The 6,635-nt window shown below is 36.8% G+C and overlaps 1 pseudogene; it reads left to right on the forward strand.

Moving 5' to 3' along the window:
* Window positions 1-1,599: 1,599 nt before the first annotated feature.
* LOC131750218 (pyridoxal phosphate phosphatase PHOSPHO2-like) lies at window positions 1,600-2,371 on the forward strand (annotated as a pseudogene).
* Window positions 2,372-6,635: the final 4,264 nt, after the last annotated feature.

Raw genomic sequence — 6,635 nt, forward strand, 5'->3', positions numbered from 1 at the left:
TAAAGGAGGGAGCCCAACTGTTATAAGTTGTCTACACTTAACCTCTGGGGCTGAGGGCTGGTGGAGTAAGGTGAGCTATATTTAGTGATTTTGAGTTTTCTGGCATATATCTCACTGAAAAAGGGATTAAAAACATAAATTTTCTCTGGTGCAGTATCCTACTCCACCTAACTTTACTAACCTTGGGAAGGATATACTTGAATAAAGCAGTCTTGATAGATAGGAGTAAGCAGTATTGCTTAAACAAATCGGTTTGATATGAAAATGATTCCCTTGTGAGAGCATCCTAAGTATCCAGACTTTACTGTGGGGTAGAGAGAAGAGCTCCACTTAGCTGTTCCCATTAGTTAGCTCATTAAATTATGCAAAAGTGAGTCAGCACAGTAAGAATGGTAAGGGCTTTAGAGTTGGAAAGATAAGATTTCCAAGTCTGGTCTGGGCCTTGCCAGACATATAATCTAGGGCAAACAATCAAGTTTTAGTGTTGCCAACTATACAATGAATATTAAATTACTAACGTCAAAGGATTTGGGAAGATTAACTGAATTAACATATGTAAAGCAGATAGCACAGCCACAAGCCTGCCATAATAGCCAATTAATAGAATGTTAGCTCCTTTTCTTTATTCATCATTTGCTGCATCCAAAATTATTCAAAAAAGAATGATATATCCCTACTTCTCTCAAAACAGAACCCTCCTACACTGTTGGTGGGAATGTAAATTGGAGCAGTCACTATGGAAAACAGTATGGAGGTTCCTTAAGAAACTAAAAATAGAGCTACTGTATGATCCAGCAATCCCACTCCCGGGCATATATCCAGAAAAGATGAAAACTCTAATTCTAAAAGATACATATACCACAATGTTCATAGCAGCGCTTTGCAATACCCAAGACATGGAAACAACCCAAGTGCCCATCAACAGGTGATTGGTTTAAGAAGATATGATATATATATACATATATATGTATATATATATATATATATATATATACACAATTGAATATTACCCAGCCGTAAAAAAGGAATGAAATACTGACATTTGCAGCAATATGGATGGACCTTATTGTACTAAGTAAAATAAATCAAAGACAAATATTATATGATATCACTTATATGTGAAATCTAAAAAATAATACGAATGAATCTATACACAAAACAGAACAGGAGAGTCCGCGGGAGCGGCGCTGAGGCCAGAACGCCTGTGGATCTCTGGCCTGGGTCAGTGATGAGCCCTGGGGACCCGGCCGGGCCTGGCCTGGCACTCCCATCAGCATCCAACATGTGCCTCCCGGGGAAGGACACCCGACTAGGTCCCTGCCCCTGGTTTCAGGATGGACCTGGCAGGTGTGTAGGAGAGCAAGGCCTAGGCTTGGCATGTGTGACCCACAGACCTCCTCACAGGGGGAAGGTTTACTATCAGATGATCCATCATAATAATGCTGGAGTTAAGAAGTCTCCATTCCTTTGCTTGGAACCAGAAGACTTTCCCCCTGCATATAGAGTAAGAGTAATGTTGGTTAGAAACTGGCTGGTGTTTAAAACTGAAGATTGTTATGATTGTTTAACCTAAGCTCCATGTTGAAATCAGATTAATTGTCTTGGAAATACTAAATTGGGGTAACCCAAATCTATTTCTGGAACCATGAAAATTTTGTTGGTTTTTGACTTTGACAATACAATCATAGATGATAATAGTGACACCTGGATTGTACAATGTGCTCCAGAGAAAAAGCTTTCTACTGAACTACAAGAGTCTTATGAAAAAGGATTTTGGACAGAATTAATGGGCAGAGTCTTTAAGTATTTGGGAGATGAAGGTGTAAGAGAAGATGAAATGAAAAGAGCAATGATATCAATGCCTTTCACTCCAGGGATGGTGGAACTTTTAAACTTTATAAGAAAGAACAAGGATTAAATTTGACTGCATCATTATTTCAGATGCAAATTCAGTCTTCACAGGTTGGGTTTTAGAAGCTACCAATTTTCATGATGTGTTTGATAAAGTCTTTACAAATCTAGCAGCTTTTCATACCAACGGTCATCTCACTGTGGAAAATTATCATGCTCATTCTTGCACTAGGTACCCCCAAAATCTTTGCAAAAATGTAGTTTGGGTAGAATTTGTAGGTAAAGTCACAACAAGGAGTGCATTATACACAAATTGTTTATATATGTGATGGCAGAAATGATTGTCTGTCCAGTAAACTTTTTCAAGAAGAATGATATTGCCATGCCACGGAATAGATATACTTTACAGAAAACTCTTTCTAGGATGTCTCAATATCTTGAGCCTATGGAGTCTTCTGTTGTATCTTGGTCTTCAGGTGTTGAAATAATTTCTCATTTATAATTTCTAATAAAGGAGTAAAATGCCAACAATTGAAATGTGTCTCAGTTAAGATTAAATACAGCAGCATAAAACTAAAACCCCAAATAACAGTGGCTTTAAAAAAAGAAAGAGGGCTTCCCTGGTAGCGCAGTGGTTGGGAGTCCGCCTGCCGATGCAGGGGATACGGGTTCGTGCCCCGGTCCGGGAGGATCCCACGTGCTGCGGAGCGGCTGGGCCCGTGAGCCATGGCCGCTGGGCCTGCGCATCCGGAGCCTGTGCCCCGCAACGGGAGAGGCCACAGCGGTGAGAGGCCCGCATATCACAAAAAAAAAAAAAAAAAAAAAAAAAAAAAAAAAAAAAAAAAAAAAAAAGAAAGAAAGAAAGTTTTCCCTCTCACTTAAAAGAATTTCAGAGTTAAGTATCTCAAAGTTTCTGTGTTGCTCTATCAACCTCAGCACTTGGCTTCCAACTTATGATCCAAGATTGCTGTTCAAGCTCCATCCCTCACATCAACATTCTGGCCAGCAAGGAGGACAGTGAGAGAGAAGGCTGCTGCCTAATTTAAATTTCATTAGCCAATACTTAGTCACAATGCTCCTTCCTAACTGCAAGGAAGGATGAAAAATATAGCTTTTATTTCAGATGATCATATGCCTGGGAAAAATGGAAAAAAGTCGAGTACAAAACTGAGGTAAGTGCAACTAGTGATCTACCAAAGGTGGTTAATAGGTAGATTGTACTTTTAAATTTATTCCCAGAGAAAATAGTCTTATATTTTACTTTCTTTGGCATTTATTTCCAAAGTATGTCTACCAGTTACAGATCTTCAAAATAAGCCTAATGCTTAGTTCACATAAGAATACACTACTTCCAAATCAGTTAATTTTAGAGATAGGGATGCAGTACCTATTGCCCAAGTGTTCATTAATTTCACACTTTCCTTTTGAAATGAAATACAAATTAACGTTCTTCAGGTATTTTAAATTTATATCATTATTACAGACTATAACTCCAGAACGCTGATTTAATCAGTATGTTATTTCTGTTTGTCAATGAAATATTGAGTGATACAATACATAATTTGTAAGAATACTCAACATTTAAGAAACTGTTTCATATAGGGATATTAGCAAACTATCAATTGACCTAGAAAGTTTTACAGTACTATGTTAATTTGTAGGCTCACATGTTTTAGGCATAAATATGCCTTATGTAATAATGTTAGGATTTTCTTTGCCATATGGAAAGCTCCAGGAATAAAAATGTTCAATGTAATTTTATGGGGAAAACAAAAACAGAAACAGATTCACAGACATAGAAAACAAATTTATGGTTACCAAAGGGGAAAGGGAGGGGGGGAGGAATAAATCAGGAGTATGGTATTGAAAGATACATACTACTATGCGTAAAATAGATAAGCAACAGGATTTACTATATAGCACAGGGAACTATATTCAATAATTTATAATAACCTATAATGTAAAATAATCTGAAAATATGTACATATATATTTTTACAACTGAATCATTTTGCTATACATCCAAGCTAACACAATATTGTAAATCAACTACACTTGAATTTTTTTTTTTTTTTTTTTTGCGGTACGCAGGCCTCTCACTGTTGTGGCCTCTCCCGTTGCAGAGCACAGGCTACGGACGCGCAGGCTCAGCAGCCACGGCTCACGGGCCCAGCTGCTCCGCAGCACATGGGATCCTCCCGGACCGGGGCACGAACCTGTGTCCCCTGCATCGGCAGGCAGACTCTCAACCACTGCGCCACCAGGGGAGCCCTACACCTTAATTTTTAAAAAGACAAATAAATACTTCCCTCAGAAGATATAAAATGTTCAGAGACAGCTGGATACAGGAACAAAAAGTTAAAATAGAGTTGATTAGAGGCTATAAAAAAGGCAGGTACAAAATCCTATGGAAGCACAGAGCCAGCAGGCAGGAAGGCAGCCTTTTACACTCCACATGATTTAATTCAACTCAATATAACAAATCATCATTGAGATCCTGCTTTCTGCTCAGCATTATTGGGTCCAATGGACCATTCAGAATATAAACTTTGAACTCTGTCCTCTGATAGTTTATATTTTAGTTCAGAAGACAAGACTTACAGGAAATACAATACTTCACAAATATTTATTGAATGCCTATTATGTGCCAAGAAGTATACAAGGTGGACTATGGTCCCTTCCAGAGCTAACATATAGTAGTGGATGTTAATAAGTAAGAAATTAATCTATTAAAGAATTAATGCCACCCATTGATAAGGTGCTAAGGGGTAATAGAGAGGGTAAGTGCCCTGGTAGATCACAGAGGGCAGAGAAAAACATTCATCACTATCAGGCTGCCCTCAAGTTCATCCTGAAGACCCAGGCAGCCCTTTCTAAATATACTGAGTGAGAAAGAGATCCTTTTGGTTTTTGCACATCATTTTAATATTTCTACATTCCCCTGAGGCCATCAGTGATGAAACTGGCCCCAATCTACCAGGGCTGTGGATTTCATTTGTGATATACAAACCATTCTTTCTCTTATCAGATTTTATACATGTAAATATGGTCACTGTTCTAGCTTTTCTGAAGTCTGCTCATACATGCTCACCACTTCACCATTTGACTGAAGGTGACTGAGTTTGGTCTAGTGTAGAATCATATGAATTGATTAGGTTTAAGGAATATTTTAAATACCAATCCCAAAGGAGAGTTCATAACAATGGATATCAAATACTACAGCTTTTAAATAGGACTCAAGATAATGAAGCTGTCATGAGAGTATGGATCTCCTTTAATTTTCCTAAACAGAAGATATTTTTTACGGTAACTTTATAGAGCAAAGTACAGTATGCCAGCAATGAGAATTCCAAGAAACTGTCAACCTTTAAAGAAATCTTCCATAGGGTATAGGGCTAAGAAATATCCTCTAATTTCACTAGTATTATTTATTTGTGATTTGAGAATTCTTGGAAATACTATTTTATTTACATGTCTGGTAATAGAATTTAGAAGACAAATCATCTTTCCTTTCCTTTCCATCCACCATGCTGACCATGCCTCACATTGCCTCATGCCTGGCTCATCTCCAGACCATCCACATCTAGGAGAAGGTGGCGGTATGGCAGGGAATAAAGAGGGGAGACACTGGAAACAAACTGTATACACAGCTGGGCTCCACTACTTGTCTGTGACCCTGGGAATTATTAACCTCTCTTAACATCAACTTCTTGATTAATGAAGTGAGGAAGACAGCATGGTCTATGCAGGATTATTATGAGAATGTCATTAAGGAGGTAATAACCACAAAGCATCTGGGAATCAATAAACAAAGTTATATAATTATTGCAACAGGAAGATTGAAGCAACTCTTTAAGTGAGGATAAAGGCACTGAATTTGGGGGGAACAATAGTCACTGATGTTCCTTAACTTTCAAGCCAATAGTTTAACATTCTCAGATACCAAAGAGATCAGGTAAAGGTGTCCAAGGGCTCTCCTTAAAAAGAAAAGACATTTCACAAACAAATCCAGTCAATCAAAAGATGACTTAAGAAGACTTAGTTAGCTTAATAGTCAATACAGAAGACCATGGAGCAGAGCCTACAGAGATCTGAGGGGAAAAAAGGGATTTAAGAATATCCTATCCAACTTGTTTTGTCCATAAGCATAAAGACAGCAGATGTTTCTAAGCATGCCAGAACTCAGAAAATGTAACTCCTAGAAGCAAATATAGAGGTAAGCTTACATAAGCGTGAGAATTATGGTTACTGAACAGACTATGGTTGTTATAAACCTTGAAGTTGTAAAAAAATAATATAACAATGAAAACTGGGAAAAAAGACAAAAAAGGTGAAAAAATGTGAGAGTGCTAATTTTGTCATCTTTCACAGTAGAGAGTTAATTGGTAGAGTATAAAATTTAAGCATAAAGTTTTAAAAATATAATCACTGCAAATTCTTACTGGGTTTCACATTCTCTTATTTTTACATACAGAGAGAGATCTTACAATATTTAAAATAAATATATTTCTTATGGTTAAAAAATACTTATGTGAGTATTTATAAAATCCTCATATTTATTTGTGCTATCCTTTCGGTTGGATTTCTTTTTCTTCTGTAAAAATTGAGAGAAACTAAATGTAATAATTTAATTAAAAATAATAAACCTTATCCTGTTTAATAAACTTTATCACTTATTTAACTGTATATTTACCTATCTCCACCTCTATATTATATATTATATTATATCATATCATATCATATATTGTATATTATAGTGTTATCTAGAAAGCTATTCACCTAATG

Source organism: Kogia breviceps, chromosome 2, assembly GCF_026419965.1.
Source record: "Kogia breviceps isolate mKogBre1 chromosome 2, mKogBre1 haplotype 1, whole genome shotgun sequence".
Taxonomy (NCBI): Eukaryota; Metazoa; Chordata; class Mammalia; order Artiodactyla; family Physeteridae; genus Kogia; species Kogia breviceps.